The sequence below is a fragment of the Salvia miltiorrhiza genome, chromosome 1, assembly GCF_028751815.1.
Source record: "Salvia miltiorrhiza cultivar Shanhuang (shh) chromosome 1, IMPLAD_Smil_shh, whole genome shotgun sequence".
NCBI lineage: Eukaryota > Viridiplantae > Streptophyta > Magnoliopsida > Lamiales > Lamiaceae > Salvia > Salvia miltiorrhiza.
This window is the reverse complement of record NC_080387.1, coordinates 1442662-1460494: the sequence shown is the minus strand read 5'-3', so window position 1 is coordinate 1460494 and position 17833 is coordinate 1442662. Positions and strand designations below refer to the sequence as shown.

Sequence of the window (17833 nt, the reverse complement as noted above, 5' to 3'; positions counted from 1 at the left end):
AATGCTTAATAACATTACTATGTGGTTTAATATCTCAAGAGAACCAAATTTGGTTAAGTAAATTTATCTTGGAAAAGTATTACATCTAACATATATATACCATTAGCATTTTTATGAATTACTAAGGTATATAGTTATCGCCATTAACACATGTAATTAACCAAATCAAAGGTAGGTGTACTTGTGAAAGACCATACTTGACTTCATATACTCTGTCCCAACTTCAAGCAATAAACTGTTTTATCTCGGAACTCTTCTGGGTTTGGGACTCATATTATTTGAGACCTCTTAAAGTCTAGTTTCATTTAAAAAAAAGTAGGTTGTCAAATTCTATGTGATTTCAGTGATATGACCATTTTCCTACAGTCAACCATATTCGACAGTTTTGTGCAACTGAAAGTTTTGTTTTTAGAAAAATAGTAGATCTCGTCAAAAAGACTTAAACTTTTATGGGTAGCTAGCTAACATGTTCATCTTTTTCATATAAAAATTTGGAAACCATAAACGCACGAGAAGCTACTGGAAAAGTGACTCTAGTATCTGTTTCATCCACACTTTCGGTAGAAAGTTGCAGTTGGAGACTCAAAATTTAAAAGGTTATCAAACGATGTTCAAATGATCTCAAATTTTACATGAACGTTCCTAATACTTATATATAATTACCATAAAATTTTCAAGATTTTTGGGTATCAAAAACCCCATCGAAAACAATCAAGTCAGTAGCTTACAAACTAGCCAATTAACTCATCAACTAGTCCATCCTAAACATATAACCAAGCATACTCTATTTTCTTGTTAAACCAATTCATCATAATCGTTATCAATCATTTTTAATCATCATTTTAATCCATCAATTATCATAATTACAATCTCATAGACTTATTTACATACTCAACTCCTCACTTTCTTCATGATCTTCAACTTTCCAATATCTCACAACCTAACACCTTTAATACCATATCTCAAAATCAAATCATGCTTTTCATTCAAAGACCAATAAACAACATCTTAATAGCATGCAAAGACTTTCCATCTTAAAGTTAGAAGACGACAAAATTTTAGAAGACTTCCAACCCTAGTAATCTTCGAAAATTACCAACTTGAATTAAGAGTTGTTTTCATGCTTTGATCTTCCATTTACATGCTCATAAAGCTTAGATATAGGTAGATTCATGTGTTTAGAAGCTTACTCTTATGGTCTATATAGAGAACAGTAAAATTCCACCTTCTTGACTCCTAGCTCAAACCTTCATCCAGCTGTTGTTCTATGGATCTACGAGTGTTTTCAGCTTGATTAAAACGGTGGTTATGGGATACTAGTAGCTTACGAAGCTTTTTACTAGCTCATCTATGCCGTGTTTGGGTAAAAACCGTCAAGAGAGAAGAGAGAGAAGAGAGAGAAGAGAGAGAAAAGAGATAGGAAAGGGACGTCTGTTATGGGGAATGAAAGAGAAAGGTGTTATTTATATAACCCCAAAGACTTAGCCTTCAAGTATCGGATAATAACACATGCTTAATTATCCACTTGCTTAAAATATCTTATCTGATAACTATGTTTATCCACTTGCTTTGACTTCTCTCTCTCTCTTACGTCAGTTCTGCACCCGAGCAGAGGAACGAATTCTCTGACATAGCGGAGAAATGAGTTCTCTGGGAAAGCCGAGAAACGAATTCTCTGACAAAGCCGAGAAATGAATGCCAGTGCAGAGGAAAGTTTGCCATTACAGCGGAAAGGTGATCTCTCTGTCACGTCAGAGGAATCGTGATTTCTCTGGCATGTCAGAGAAATCGTGATTTCTCTGTCGAGCAGAGAAATCGTGATTTCTCTGTCGAGCAGAGGAATCGTGATTTCTCTATCGAGTAGAGGAATCGACGTCAGTGCAGCGGAAAGGTTCGCCAGTGCAGAGGAATGAGTTCCCCTCTGGCAGGGCAGAGGACTCGGCTCCCCTCTGGCAGGGCAGAGGAAAGACTTCGCCTCTGGCATAGCAGAGGAAAGACCTCACCTATGGCATTCCAGAGAAATGGCCTCACCTCTGGCATTCCAGAGAAATGGCCTCACCTCTGGCATTCCAGAGGAATCGCCTCACCTATGGCATTCCAGAGCCCGCATCTCGAGCAGAGCTCGCAAGCCAGAGCAAAACTCCCAGACCAGAGCAGAACTCCTAGGCCAGAGCTCGGCTACACAGTATCGTAAGAAAAGACATTTTTAACTTCATCATCGTTCAACCATCATCTCTGTACATCCTTATTTCCTCAAAGTATTTCATTCTCTAATCTCATCATCGAAAAAAATAGCTCAACTATTCTTATCTCATCAAAAGTGTAACTCTAATGCTCAATATCTCTATTTATCATCATAACTCCATCTCATCTTAATTAGTATAAACTTATTTTTATATCTCAGTGCTCTCAGTGCTCTTAAAACTCAAAATATTTAATAAGGAAAAAGCGGGGTGTTACAATTCTGCTTCGTCATCTCCATATTTTGCTTACTAATTTCCATGAAGGCTTGCAAGGTATCCTCGAGAGATGTTTTCTGTGGTGGAATGGGATGTGCACTCTGCTGCAGAGCTGATTGTTGGTGTTGGTATAGCGGTCTATATGGTTGAGAGGAGCCTTGCTACGGTGGGAAGTAAGGTGGTTGTTGTTGGTAGCCTACTTGGGGTGGTCGACGGTATTGATTCCCCCCAAAGTTTTGATTTCCCCATCCAGCGTTCGGCTGATTTCTCCATCCTCCAATAACATTTTGTTGGCCTTGATTCATGTTCTGCCCATAAGGTCTGCTTGGCCCTTGATTGTAGCCTTGAAATCCTTGTGCCGCATAGACCTCAGCTTGTCCTTCCGGAGTAAACTCTCCCATTCTATGGCACTCATTGGCTCCATGGCTGAAATCTCCACATATACCACAAGGCTCAACGTACTGCAGGGCTGGATTTGGCGTAGCTGACATCGGCAGAACTGGATTTGGCTGAGCTGGCATCGGCGGTGTTGTCATCGGCAGAGCTGAATTTTCCTTCTTGTCCATCGTAAGATGCTGCACTTGTCTCACAAGATCGGCTACTTGCTTCTGCAGCTCAAACTGGTTTGTCACGGCACTAGCCTCCACTCTCCGTCCACGGACTGACTTTTGTTGGGAGCTCTCGGCCAAAGTCTTGAAAATCTCTTTTAGCTCTGTTGCCGTCTTCCGAGCTATGTTACCTCCTGCCGTGCTATCCACCATAAATTGGGCAGTTTGCACTAACCCATCGTAGAAGAACTGCATCAACATAACATTGGTGAACTGATGTTGAGGGCATTGACGGATGAGTTCTTCATATCTCTCCCATGCTTCATGCAATGGCTCGTCCGCTCCTTGTGTGAACTCCATTATCCTCGTTCTCAGTTCCTGCGTTTTGTGGCTTGGGTAGTATTTCAGCATAAATTTTTCACAAGCAGCTCCCCATGTAGTGATAGAGTTGGGCGGCAGAGATAGCATCCATGTCCTCGCCCGGTCCTTAAGTGCATAGGGGAAGCACTTGAGCTTGAGTTGATCCTCTGTGAGAGTAAGCAGAGGAATCATTTGCACTTGTGTGCAAAAATCTCGGATGAATTGCAGAGCATCCTCGCTTGGCATCCCGTGGAACACCGGCAGCAAATTCGAGTCATTGGGTTTGAGATTGTAGTTTTTCACAGCAGTGGGGAGCACGATTGCCGACGTGTTGGTATCTCCGATTACCGGCCTGGTGAAGTCTCCCATGTATTCCATGTTCTGGGCCATCTCCTTCTTTTCCTCGTTTAAATTCTGCTTAGTGCAAAAATTGGCGGAGCTGGCCTCTTCCTCCTTAGTGTGTTCTGCCGTGGCTGTGGTCTGCTCTGTATCGGCAGAGCTGGTGTCCTCCTTCGTTAGCTGTTCTGAAGGCTCAGAGTCAGAGCAGGTTGGCGAATCTAGTTCCTCCTCTCCTGTGCTCTGCTCTGGTAGTTCAGAATCAGAGTCAGAGAAGAAATCTTCAGTTCTGTCACGTGTTTCTCCGTCAGAGCTGGAGTTAGAACCGTCTGCTCTGTCGTCCCCGATCACTCCCTTGCAGCTATTCTTCCTGAAAATCCCTTCGCTCGTACTATGCAAAGGAGACACCAATTTGTCATTAAGACTACGGCGTCCCTGCATGCACAACACTGAACAAACGGATTAAACGCACCGAGTGGGACAAATGTAAAAACAAAAATGAGAAAAAACTGGAAATTAAATAAAGCAAGTAAAAACGACACAACTAAAACGCCTAAAACTCTCCCCGGCAACGGCGCCAAAATTTGACTCAACCTAGAACACCTCTAGTTTGACTTGCAATAGGACAAGGACATTCTAGTGATGGTAAGCTGACCCAGTGTCATCTCTCAAGGAAAGTCTTTAAGGGCTTTTAGTAGTATCGTAGGAAAAAGCAATAAAAGAAAGCAATAAAGAGATCGATTATTAAACTAAAACTTAGAATGAAAAACTTAATTAAAAACCGAACTTAAAATTGAACTAGGCGAATTAAACTATTAAACCCTAGGCAAGATTTTAAAGAACTTAAATTAAACCTACTTAAGAAATTAAATACTTGTAAATTTAAAGACTTCTAATCTAGGCGTAAACTAAAGTGCATAATTTAAATTGCATAATTAAAAAGAAAGCATAAACATAAACGAAAAGCATAAACATGATTAAACAGAAATAAATTGAATTGAAATACGAAATACCGTAAACGTCTTGAACATGTAATTGTGTCACTCAATCACAATCCAAGAAACTAAACTAAAAACTAAATTGAAACCTAATTAAAAATCGACACTATGAAATCAATTAAATTCCTAAGCTTCGGATGCCAACAGATCTCAAAGATGGCGTCTAAAACTAGGGCAAGGGATTGATGTTTTACAATGAAAAGTATGGCCCTATTTATAGACTTCAAATCCTTCTGGATCACCATGGAAGTTTCCATGCAAAGTAGAACTCTAAAGGCAATAGAATCGTGCTAAAAGAAGGTAAGTCCAGCTGTGACACGCTCTACAAGTCATCTCCACCCTAGTGGAAATCGCGGCTCTTGCCAGCGAAATGGCTTCCGCTCTGGCTATCGCCAGCGGAATGGTTCGCCAGCGGAATGGCTTCCGCTCTCGCTTTCGCCAGAGGAATGGTGATTTCTCTGGCTATTGCCAGAGGAACGGTGATTTCTCTGGCTTCTCGATTCCTCTGTAATGGATTTCTATCCCCTCTGCTCTGACTCTTGATTCCTCTGGTGATTACTTGGCTACACTGGCTTCTTGATTTCGCTGACTCCAGAGAAATGGTGATTTCTCTGACTCCAGAGAAATGGTGATTTCTCTGTCGTTTGATTCCTCTGCACTTATGATTCCAGCAGCGAAGTGATTTCTCTGGCGCTTCCGCGCTCGCTTCGATTCCTCTGGCGCTTCCTCACTCGCTTCGATTCCTCTGGCGCTTCCTCACTCGCTTCGATTCCTCTGGCGCTTCCGCGCTCTCTTCGATTCCTCTGGCGTTGGGGCATTTCTCTGGCTTCCCATTTCGCTGCTCTGGCAAGCGGGGCTTTGCTTCTCTTACATGCCAGAGTATGCACAAAAACACGATTCTTAGCCCAAACTCTCCAAAATTTGCACTCTTCATCTCGAAAACCTAAATCTCCTGCAAAGCATAAAATAGACCATAAAATGCATCAATTTCCAGAAGATTTAACTTAAAATATGCACATGCAAACCCCTAAAATTAGAACAATTAAGCATAAATCACTGACTATTCCAGCTCTGCCGCTGGAGGACAGAGCAGAAATTCTTCGAACAGCTCTGAACAGCGCCCCAACTCAGAACAGCACGTACCAGAATTGTGCTAAGGAGAAACTGATGTGCACCAGCCCGGAAGAGGACAAAATTATACAAAATTTTGTTGATAACTTGCAGGATGAGGAAGCCATTGAAGATCAGTTTTTGGCCAAGCTTCTAATCGACGTTAATGCCTTTCATGAGGTGCCAACTACCGTGAAAGAGGATGCAACCGTTGTGGAAGAACGGGCTGATGTGCTGCCATGCAAGGATGGTACCGTGCTAAGAGTGCAGAGTGTACCACCTTTGGAAGAGAAGAAAGAGGAGAGATCTCGATATAACTCTTGGTTCGAGAGAATGATGAATGCGATGAGCTCTGCTTGCTCATTAAGAGGACCCGCAGCTGAACTGGAGGATGATGTGCTTTCACGAGGACTAATTCAGCTGACGTTTCATAGCGATTTTGGTTAAGGGATCCTCTAAAGTCGGGCTGGAGACTTTAACTCTAGCGCTTGGTGGGAGGCAACCCACCGTGGTTTTCGTTTTTGTTTTTAGTTTTTGTTGTTCTTTGTTTTCCGTTTTTGTTTTGTCTTTCCTAAGTTTTGGTTGCTTGCGCGGATACTATGATTCTGGAGGTTTTCATGTTTTCAGCGCTGCCATCTCTACTCTGCACAGACCGCGAATTCCCCTCTTCACCACCTCGCACGATGCTTCAGTTTCTCAATGCCGATAATCAGGGACATTTTCTTAACTCTTCTTATTTCTTTTGTGCCCTGGGGACATGGCATGCTTTAAGTGTGGAGGGGGGTGTTTTATTACGATCATGCTTTCAATTGGGCGAGATTAGCCTTTCTATGCTTAGTTTTTGGTCTCGAATCTTGCTAGTTTGTATGAATTTGTGGAAGAGAATAAGGTTTTCAATGAGAATTTCGGGTTTGTGTTCGTTTGGTGGTTATTCTTGTTTTACTCTTGATATATGTTTCTTGTTTATGCAAAGAATTTGAGTTTTGTTGCAACACGATTGTAAGAAAGTAAAACGTGATTTGTTCGGTAGATGCTAGAAGGAGTGTTGTCATTGTGATTGCCAACGATCGTATCTTATCTGTGAAAATGTTGGACGAATTGCCAACTTCAAAATTGCCAGCTCTGAAACATCTGGCCTGTTCTGAAAAGTGACAGCTCTGAGTCTCTGCTCCTCTAGTCTAACTATGAGCATGGGAAACCACGTGAAAAGACTTTGGAGTACATCCAAATGGTTTTTATTTCATGAATTATGGCTCAACTGTCGAAAATCTTAAGTACACAAAGTGTGAAAAATGGTGATATTGATTATAAAGGTGATCACATTAGGGAATTCACTTCTAGCGGAGAATTGGGTCTGATCGAATTACTTACATTACTGTTTTGTTGCTTCTTAAACTTTGAGTTACTTGCATGATCGAGAGATGTGTGTTGATTGTAAAATTTTGAATTGACTTTGTGAATGTTTGGATGGAAATTAGCATTGTTGAAATCAATCTCTTCCTAGGATTCATATGGATTTTGCTTGAGGACAAGCAAAAGGCTAAGTGTGGGGGGGTTGATTTATGCTTAATTGTTCTAAATTTTGGGGTTTGCATGAGCTTTATTTCAAGATAATCTTCTGGAAATTGGTGCGTTTTATGGTGTATTTTATGCTTTGGAGGAGATTTAGGTTTTCGAGATGAAGAGTACAAATTTGGAGAGTTTGGGCTAAGAATCGTGTTTTTGTGCATACTCTGGCATGTCAGAGAAGCGAAGTCCCGCATGCCAGAGCAGCGAAATGGGAAGCCAGAGAAATGCTCCAGAGCAGAGCCGACATCTCCAGAGCATAGAAATGCGCCAGAGCCAGAGCAGCGAAATCACCAGTCAGAGGGGAGAAAGCCAGAGCAGCGAAATCAATCGCCAGAGAAGTCATATGCCAGGCCAGCGGAATCAAAAGCGCCAGAGGAATCGAAGCGCCAGAGGAATCGAAGCGCCAGAGGAATCATAAGCGCCAGAGAAATCACTTCGCTGCTGGAATCATAAGTGCCAGCAGAATCATAAGTGCCAGCGGAATCACCAGTCAGAGCGGAAGCCGTTCCGCTGGCGAGAGCCGCGATTTCCGCCATAGTGGAGATTATTTCCAGAGCGCGCGTCACAGCTGGACTTACCTTCCTTTGCACGATTCTATTCCTTTTAGAGTCCAGCTTTGCATGGCAACTTCCATGGTGATATAGAGAGATTTGAAGTCTATAAATAGGCCCATACTTTTCATTGTAAAAATAATACTTTGCCCTAGTTTTAGACGCCATCTTGGAGATCTGTTGGCATCCAAAGCTTAGGAATTTAATTGCTTTCTTAGTGTCGATTGTTGATTAGGTTTCAATTTAGTTTTATTTAGTTTTTATTCTTGGATTGTGATTGAGTGACACAATTACACGTTCAAGACGTTTACGGTATTTCGTATTTAAATTCAATTTATTTCTGTTTAATCATGTTTACGTTTTTCGTTCATGTTTATGCTTTCGTTTTAATTATGCAATTTAAATTATGCACTTTAGTTTCACGCCTAGATTAGTTGGTTTTTAATTTACAAGTATTTAATTTCTTAAGTTAGGTTTAATTTGAGTTGTTTAGATTCTTGCCTAGGTTAAGTTTAAATTCAAGTTTAATTTAAGTTTAAGTTTAAGTTTCAGTTTTTAAATTCAAACTCTTTACTGCTTTCTTTACTGTTTTTCCTGCGATACAATTAGAAGCCCTTAAAGACTTTCCTTGAGAGATGACACTGGGTCAGCTTACCTTCACTAGAATGTCCTTGTCCTATTGCAAGTCAAACTAGAGGTGTTCTAGGTTGAGTCAGTTTATCCATAATTTTTCATTAGCTAGTATTCCACTTCTTTGGTCCGATGACGATAATCATACATATTAAAGAAACAATGTAGTCAAATGGCCATAATGAAGATTGAAAATCAATTTTTGGCCCCTGACACACACCCGTCGTGCGGTGCGGACAAAATACCTGTGTATGCCCAGTACAGTCAATACACGCTCCTACTTCTCACAATAAGAACTTAGCCTTAGCGGTAAGTGTAGGGTCGAATCCCACAGGGAGTGAGGAACCTCTTTGTTCTCCTACGACAAACTGAGGTGTCACAATTCTCAATCTGTATACTCTGCACAAGAAATAAACAAGATCAATAATAACAAAGGGGTGAGGTTATTCGATTAGGTCATAACTGTTGTTAACATTCGTTTCGGTCATAGGCACACTGATGATCCGTCTACGATCCATACAAGGCCAAGGCGTGGCCCAAAGACATTGGGGCGGTTCAAGGGGTTATACTTCACATATAGGATGGTTGATCTCATTGTGGTCACTTGGTCCGAAGGTCACACAATCCCCGGTCACAAGGCAGTGCTTCACTTCTCCGTAGATAGTAGTCATACCCATTACTCACCAAGTATGACCCTCACCAACCTTCTCTCCCGAGGTCCCCAACTCCACACTTTTAGTGACACATGCCTCCTGGACTCAACTATTTCCGGCTTTGTCAGCCGACCAGTCATAGACATGCTACGGCGCCGAGATTGCTTTCCTCGTTTGATAACCATGGCTTAATGCCTCGTCACAGTTGATGGATAGTCTCTAGAGAAGCCCAAGACTGAGGAAGGGCAGTGTATCCCATCAACCCTTTCCCCACCTTCTGGATCTACAACGCCTTTTGTTGACGCTGCTCAGCTACTCGGTCTTGGGCACACCGATTGTTGTACCTTGGTATACCCTGGCCTTTGCTTAACATGGACAACGTTTTACCGAACGGAGATCACCCGTTAGGCCCCTACTGCCCATGGTTTCGAACAGATCCTTCCGGAACCACGAGATTCAACCGAAAGAACAAGTGCCTCACGAATGTTTACATGTTAACAACAATTATTTCCACCCCTAAAACCTCACCAAGGGGATTACTCACACATAGCACAATTGTTTACATGGTAAGGTGATTCCGTTCGGCCTCTGGTTGAGATTAGTTGGGTATGCCAACTTTCTTAGGGTCTGCTCCGGTATGGCTTCTGCCTGTTTAGCCTCTGCCATAGCTTCGCGTCTCGCTATTCGTGCTCCTGCGCGCAGTCGTCTTTCTGTACGATCAATATCAGGATCAAACACCAATGCTCTTACAGCTCTACGAGTTCCACGCATACACCAGTAGCGGAAAATAGAATGAGGAGAGAACAAAATTGCTGCGCGTCACTCCCTGGCAACGGCGCCAATTTTCACACGCACCCGTCGTGCGGTGCGGGCAAAATACTTGTGTATGCCCAGTACAGACAATACACGCTCCTACGTCTCACAACAAGATCTCAGTCTTAGTGGCAAGTGTAGGGTCGAATCCCACAGGGAGTGAGGAACCACTTTGTTCTCCAACGACAAACTGAGGTGTCACAATTCTCAATTTGTATACTCTGCACAAGAAATTAACAAGATCAATAATAACAAAGGGGTGATGTAACACCCCGTACTTTTCCCTTATGTTGGGAGATAGTGTTTTAACACTATTGAGAATACTGAGATGTCGAGATGCGAGATTTATTTTCTTTTATGACCAGAGAAGACAGATTTTCTTTTAAATAGAGTTATAAGTGGAAAAACCAATGATGGAGTTAGAGTGATGAGATTTGAGAAACGAGTCGAGTTAAAGATGCTGATTGAATTGAGTTGAGATTCTATTTTACTTCTGACTACCGGGAATAGAATTACCGGATACCGAGATATCAGAGACTGACTGTCCTATTAAGAAAATAGGAATAATGAGTTTGACATAGAGTCGAGGAAGAGAGGGAGAGAACCCTTGATGATGTAACACCCTGTATTTTGGTTACCTTGAAATAGTATTGAAATACTATTGAGGACCTTGAGAGTTAAAGACTAGCTTACCAAAATCGAGAGGAAGTTATCGATGGAGGGTAATATGAGTAAAATGGAGATGTTGATAGAATTGAGAATGATGTTAGAGTTGAAATAGAGAGGATAATTGATTTTGAGTTGAGATGAAAAAAGAGAGATAGATTCGAGGTAGTGATTGAGAGTCACTATAAAGAGGATTAAGCTAGAGTGGCGATTAGATTAATGACGAGTGATGATCCGTCTTTAATGAGAGAATTTCGTGAGCTATTTGATTGACGTTATGTGATTTACCTAATATGTGTGCACTTATATTTGAGTATTTGTGGTAGTACATGATTTTTATTTACCACCACACCTTCCTACACTCACTCCCATTATTTTAATCTTTCTCACATGGGTGATTTGACAAGTAGCCAAGTGGGGAGACAAAGAACTATTTGAGCATTTAATGCTTCCTAGATTAGAGTGTAAGATTGGTGATTAAAAACAAGAGACTTCTCTCTCTCTTGCCGTCACTTTCATTTTCGGCCTTCACTTTCCTCTTTCTCTCCCCCACGCCATTCCTTCTCTCCTCCATGGGAGACAAAGCTCGAGCTTCTAAAGACATAACTATGATGAAATCCTCCACTAAATCTAGTCCTTAAACACTTTCTACTCTTGATTCAAGAAGACTAGTACATCCGCCCGTGCGATGCACGGTGAACATAATTCTGCCATACTCGTCCTGCTGGTGGGATCGATTCCTCTGATTTGTATCCTTTCTCTACTCTGCACATATTACTCCTCATCAAAAATTAAACGATGTAGCGTGTGTATCGGTTAAACGATTAGGGGTTAATGTCTAAAACCGAAGGTCTTGGGTTCGTGCCCCTGTGGCACGGCCTTTAAATTTCTTTATTTAATTATGTTAATTTATCAAAAATAAATAAATTAAATGATGTATCAAATAAATAAAAAATAAATATTAAATATAGTTAGAATATAAGTAAATGTAAATTATTTTTTCTTAAAAAATAAAATAATCTACATCAATTACTCAGTAAAGATCCTTAATTTTATTTTATAATTTTGAAAAGTATCATTTTTAATTTTTCATCTATTTGATGGAAAACTTTATTTTATTCCTTAAAATTATAGAATAAACACATCATTCAACTTAAAAGAAACGAAGAAACAATAAAAAAAGAGTTTTCACATCACAATATATAGTTTTAAAATATAAGCTAATCATGCATAAAATTAATTTTTTCTAAGTTAGCTCATTACCTATGTCATCTTATTAGAATAGCTTCAATTGATAAGTAGGAAAATAAATTATATTATTAGAATTTATTAGAATACTAATAAAAGAGTTGAATAATTATTTGATACCAAATCAAAGATCTTGCATTCATCTTTAATTTAAGATATATATAGAATATTTTTTATAAATAAAATTTGATTTTTTAAAAAAATCATCAAAATATAAAAAAGAGAATATGAGAGAAAGAGAGAGAGAGAGAGAAAATAGAAAATTGAAGAAGGCGTATGATGAAAGAGAGGAGAAAGGAGAGAAGAGAAAGAAAATATATGAGATATGAGATTTGTTGAGTTTTATAAATACCCTTTAATTGATTTTTTAATTACAATTTTGCCACAAACTGTGTTTTCATATAATAAATAGATTAGTGGAGTTTGATGCTTGAAGAATAGAGAGAATATTTCCTTTTCTTGAAATTATTTGAGTAAGTGTCCTGATCTTTTAGATCTAGACCTTATTATGTGATATATGTGTATAGAAGGATGATTGAAGCATGAGAAACTCCCCCTCCTCCTTTTTCTTCATTTTCGAAAATTAGGGTTCATGCCCTTTAAAAATCTTTCTGATACTTTTCTTAAATTGGAGTGAGAAATATGTTATATGTGTTGATTTGAGGTGATTAAGATGTGTTTTGCAAAGCTGAGTCTTGAGACATGATTTTTACAAAACCAGTTTGATATAAGAATTTGGGAAAATCCCTGAGGTTATGTCTTGAATGACGATTTGATGATGAGCATGAATATATGAAAAGATTAACGTGATGTTTGATGAATGTAGAGTTTAAATGAGTTTTGAGTTAGCTATGATGATTGAGTGATAGTAATTTTGATGTTTGGGAATGTTTTGATGAACTTTGGGGAATAAAAAAGTTGATGAGTTTTCGAGTTGCTCTTGATAGCACTGTTCTGCCTTGAGTCCTGTTCTGCTCTACCGAGTTGTGATTCCGCTGGTATGCCAGAGAAGTCTTTGCCCCGCTGGCATGCCAGAGAATTCATTCCTCCGCTGCCTTGACAGCGAATTCATTTCTCTGGTATAACGGAGAATTCGTCATTTCTCTGCTCTGACGATTGATTCCTCTGACGATCGATTCCTCTGACGATCGATTCCTCTGATGTTTGATTCCTCTGACGTTTGATTTCTGTGACGATTGATTTCTTTGACGAGTGATTCCTCTGAGATGTTGATTTCTCTGGCTTCCCATTTCTCTGCCTTGACCCGAGAAGTCATTCCTCTGGCGACAGAGAGTTCGTCATTCCTCTGCTCTGGTGAGTATTTCTTTTCTGCTCTGCCGAGCTAGTCTGCTCTGCTCTGCTGAGTTTTTCCACCTTGACCACCGAGCATTTCTCTGCTCTGGTCTCCGAGTCAAACTTATGTTTGCTTGTTTGTAATATGTTTATATGTGAAGTTGTATGCTTATGTGATTGTGCATGCCTATGTGCTTGTTTGCTATGAGTATAGTCAGAGTTGAGAGTTAAATCGAGAGTAAGACGTGTGAATCCTTAGAAGTCGAGTATGCCTAGGGATTTAGTTTTACTGGGTAAATAGACGTTGAGTGAGAAGTTATTGTTGAGTCGAGTTTGGATTTTAGTAATAAGTTCTAACTAAGGTTTGTTTTATCACATGAACCTTCGTGATGATGTTGACGATTTATGAAGACCCGAGCGAGACGAAGAAGTAAGTCACCTATTTCCTATCCGAGCTTAAGCGAAGGACTACAGGTGGGCAATATTTTGAGTATACGTTTATCGTATGAGCTTTCTAAATGATTGATGATGATATTTATGAGTTTATCAAATATTGAGATAAATGATGTTTAAGAACTGTTTGACTTGCCAATTTTTGATGTTGAGCTTGTATATTACCCTCTACTGATGAGACGAATTCGGATCCTGCCACAAGCGGGGTTGTGTACACAGAGGTGACTGTGAGCCGTCTTCGGGTCGGCCGGTCACGGTACTTGAGAGGGAGGCCTACTTCTCAGTACCGATAATAATGATGAGTTGTAGACGTGGTACATACATGATGAGTATTTTGATAGCGCTATCGTTTCCTTATGATGTTATGATTATTAAAACTGCATGCACAGATTCATTTATGATAACTTACTCCTGTGTATTGCTGATGATGTGGCAAGTTTCAAACATTGAGCTCTAAGAGCGACTTTGATGTTTTTCCGGCGTTTGCCCACTGAGTATTATTACTCACGCCCTGCATATATTTCTAAATGTGCAGGCTAAGCAACGGAGCGAGATTGGACTGGTGCTGGTGGGGATGGTTTCATTGATGAAGTTTCTTTGCTGCTTTCCTTTGATGTTAGAGTCTAAAGGATGATGTACTTTGCTTTCCTACTGATGTCGATAAAATCTTAGTGAGATGATACTTTATTTCCTTCCTAATCAAGCAATATACTCACGGTTATGTGTCTCCATACATATAATCGGTTCGCCTTTTGCTGTGATACTCTGCATATTATGCTTCCTTATGAAAAATGAGCTACACCCATTTTGTTTTTGTTCGGGAAATTCCTGATAATTAAAAAGTTATAATGACGTTGACGATTTTACCCTTGGATTCATTTATGATGATTTTCTTAACACCTTTGAGGCGAGCTTCCGCTTGATGTTTGACCTATACATCTTATCTTCTATTCTTTTAAAAATAGTCGTATCGATACTCGTACCCCGCTATCACTATAGTTGGGAATCGGGCTGCGACAGGTGAGGTTATTCGGTTAGGTCATAACTATTGTTAACATTCGTTTCGGTCATAGGCATACTGATAATCCGTCCATGATCCATATAAATCCAAGGCGTGGCCCAAAGACATTGGGGCGTTTCAAGGGGTTATACTTCACATGTAGGATGGTTGATCCCATTGTGGTCACTTGGTCCGAAGGTCACACATTCCCCTGTCACAAGGCAGTGCTTCACTTCTCCTTAGATGGTAGTCATACCCGTTACTCACCAAGTATGGCCCTCACCAACCTTCTCTCCCGAGGTCCCCAACTCCGCACTTTGAGTGACACATGCCTCCTGGACACAACCATTTCCGGCTTTGTCAGCCGACAGTCATAGACATGCTACGGCGCCGAGATTGCTTTCCTTGTTTGATAACCATGGCTTTATGCCTCGTCACAGTTGATGGATAGTCTCTAGAGAAGCCCAAGACTAAAGAAAGACAGTGTATCCCATCAATCCTTTCCCCACCTTCTGGATCTACAACGCCTTTTGTTGACGCTGCTTAGCTACTCGGTCTCGGGTATACCGGTTGTCACGCCCTGGTATTCCCTGGCCTTTGCTTGTCACGGACAGCGTTTTACCGAACGGAGATCACCCGTTAGGCCCCTACTGCCCATGGTTTCGAACAGATCCTTCCAGAACCACGAGATTCAACCGAAAGAACAAATGCCTCACGAATGTTTACATGTTAACAACAATTATTTCCACCCCTAAAACCTCACCTAAGGAATTACTCACACATAACAGAATTCATAAATACGAAATGAATTAAACACATTATAGAACAAAAGGAAATACTTGAATAGATAAATAATACCTAAGGCTTCAAGCCTTCAATCTTGTTCGAATGCAAAACACAACGGAAATAGGAAGATAGTACTGAAACGTAAATTGTTTTGGATGCCACACACGGCAAATTAAAGTAGTAGCTAAAGTAAAACAGAAGTTTTTAAGATGCCAAGAACTTGTGCACGCTGCACATCATCAATCTTTTATACTGCCGAATGGTCGAGGTCTAACCCCAGCTGCGCCAGCTCCAAATCTTCGCCGGGATCTTCTTTCCTTTTTTAGCTCAATCTTTGATTGATCCGATTGAAGATGGCTTCCAGCTGCAAGCTTAGTCAACCTTTCCCATTCTTCGGATCCTTCCAGTTCCTTCCTCTTGCTTCCGCTTGCTTCTTCAAAATCTCCGAGATTTACTTTCCTTTCTTGGTTCTGGCTGACTGCTTCTCATGGTAGCGATCAGACGGATTGCTTTCTTCGGTGTAATTCATACCAGGTGGGTTGCTTCAGGTTCCCATGCCCCAAGTTAGACTGGGGAGGTAGTTGTTGGCCGAAGCTCCATGCTGGTAAACATGACATAGCAATCTGGGCTCGGTAATGCCCATTCTGACCACATTTTCTCCGTTTTCGCTCCACTGACCTTCCTTCCTCCACAACTTCGTTTCCCCCCTGGACACACCTGTTCTGACACAAATAAAGAGAAAAATAGGGCCAAATGGCCCAAAAGTTGAAGACGCATCAAGTACCAATCATGTTTAGCTCTCGTTAGCGTTATCTTTTTTATTTTAGGCATTTATTTTTATTCTAATACTTCATATATTGTTATTGAGATCATTAATTTTATAAATTAAATAAAAATCAAAGTCTAATTCATTCTTTTATTAATTATTTGAAGTTAAAGGGAATATGAACAAATCGAACTTTGATTTTTATGTAATTTATTATTAAATTGAGGTTTATTATAAAAGAAAAGAGAAAAAATCCCCTGAATGCACAAAGACGCAGACTAAGGGCACGAAACTCGAAAGGAGATTGTAAAACAAACAGTACCAAACCAAAACATCTTAGTACCGAAGTTTAGGATAATCATCCATTTCATCCGACCAACGCCCCTGTACTATATTATTCATTGCCTGCATGCTGGGACTATTGCTAAGGTCAACCACAAAATCTCTCGGCTTGTAATCCATTTCTTCCGCATTCTTGAGGCGACTTTTAATGCAACCTTCTGGAATTGCAATCACAGGCTCCCTGCCATTTCCCGAGCCCTTTGGACGTCCACGTCCTCGCTTCGGCTCCGAGAGCAATTGCATCCCCTGACTCACCTGCTCTTCTAACCGACTTATACGGCTAGCAATATCCTTCGGAGTAGGATTGGACTTATCACCAACAACCTCCTTTTGCGCCAGAGACTGCTCTAAATTTTTTGCCGCAACCCCCGACTGTTGCTCTGCCATTTCCTTCTCAAGCACCAAAGTTTCCTTCTTCAAGCCACTGTCTGCATTCACTATGGACTTCGCTGCCTCACCACCCTCTAAATCAAGACTAGCCAACACGTCAAACCGATTTTCTATGCCCGAGGGAGAATCACGCACCTCCGTAGGACTTCCCCGCAAATTAATGCTGTCCACAACCGACTCCATCGGAACTTCCTGTAAAGAAGCAGCAGCAGGATCCCTCTTGGAAGATATCTCTCGAGGATTTTTATGTAATTTATAAAATTAATGATCTCAATAACAATATATAAAGTATTAGAATAAAAATAAATGTCTAAAACAAAAAGGATAACACTAACGAGAGCTAAATATGAACGGTGCTCACGTAAGGTATGTAACATAACATTTCTATCTCTCTCTCTCTCTCTCTATATATATATATATATATATATATATATATATATATACATAACTTTATATCAAATTTTAGCAAAAAAACTAAAAAGGGCAATTGATGTATAAATACATGAACTTTACTCACATTTTGGTATTTAATATAACTTCAAATACTAATTATAAATATACGAACTTTACTCACTTTTGGTATTTAACATGAACTTTAAAATATAGTTATAAATATGTGAACTTTAAACTTATTCAATTTTTGACTTGTTTTTAATTTTTTCTTAAATTAAAGCTGATTCGAAATGCCTGAATTTTTCCAAAAATATTTGTTTTCTCAATAGATTCTGGATCCTCTCTCTCTCTCTCTCTCTCTCTCTCTATATATATATATATATATATATATATATATATTGTGCAAATATGTTGTCTATTTTATCACAAATTTTTGATAGATTTTTATTATCTGATCTTTATTTTCAAC

The 17833-nt window shown here is 40.0% G+C and overlaps 1 non-coding gene across 1 annotated transcript; it reads left to right on the top strand.

The window, feature by feature from the left end:
• Nucleotides 1-3278: 3278 nt before the first annotated feature.
• On the top strand, nucleotides 3279-3384 carry LOC131007391 (small nucleolar RNA R71). The gene has a single exon (XR_009096093.1). It is a non-coding gene; the product is annotated as a small nucleolar RNA R71 (small nucleolar RNA).
• Nucleotides 3385-17833: the final 14449 nt, after the last annotated feature.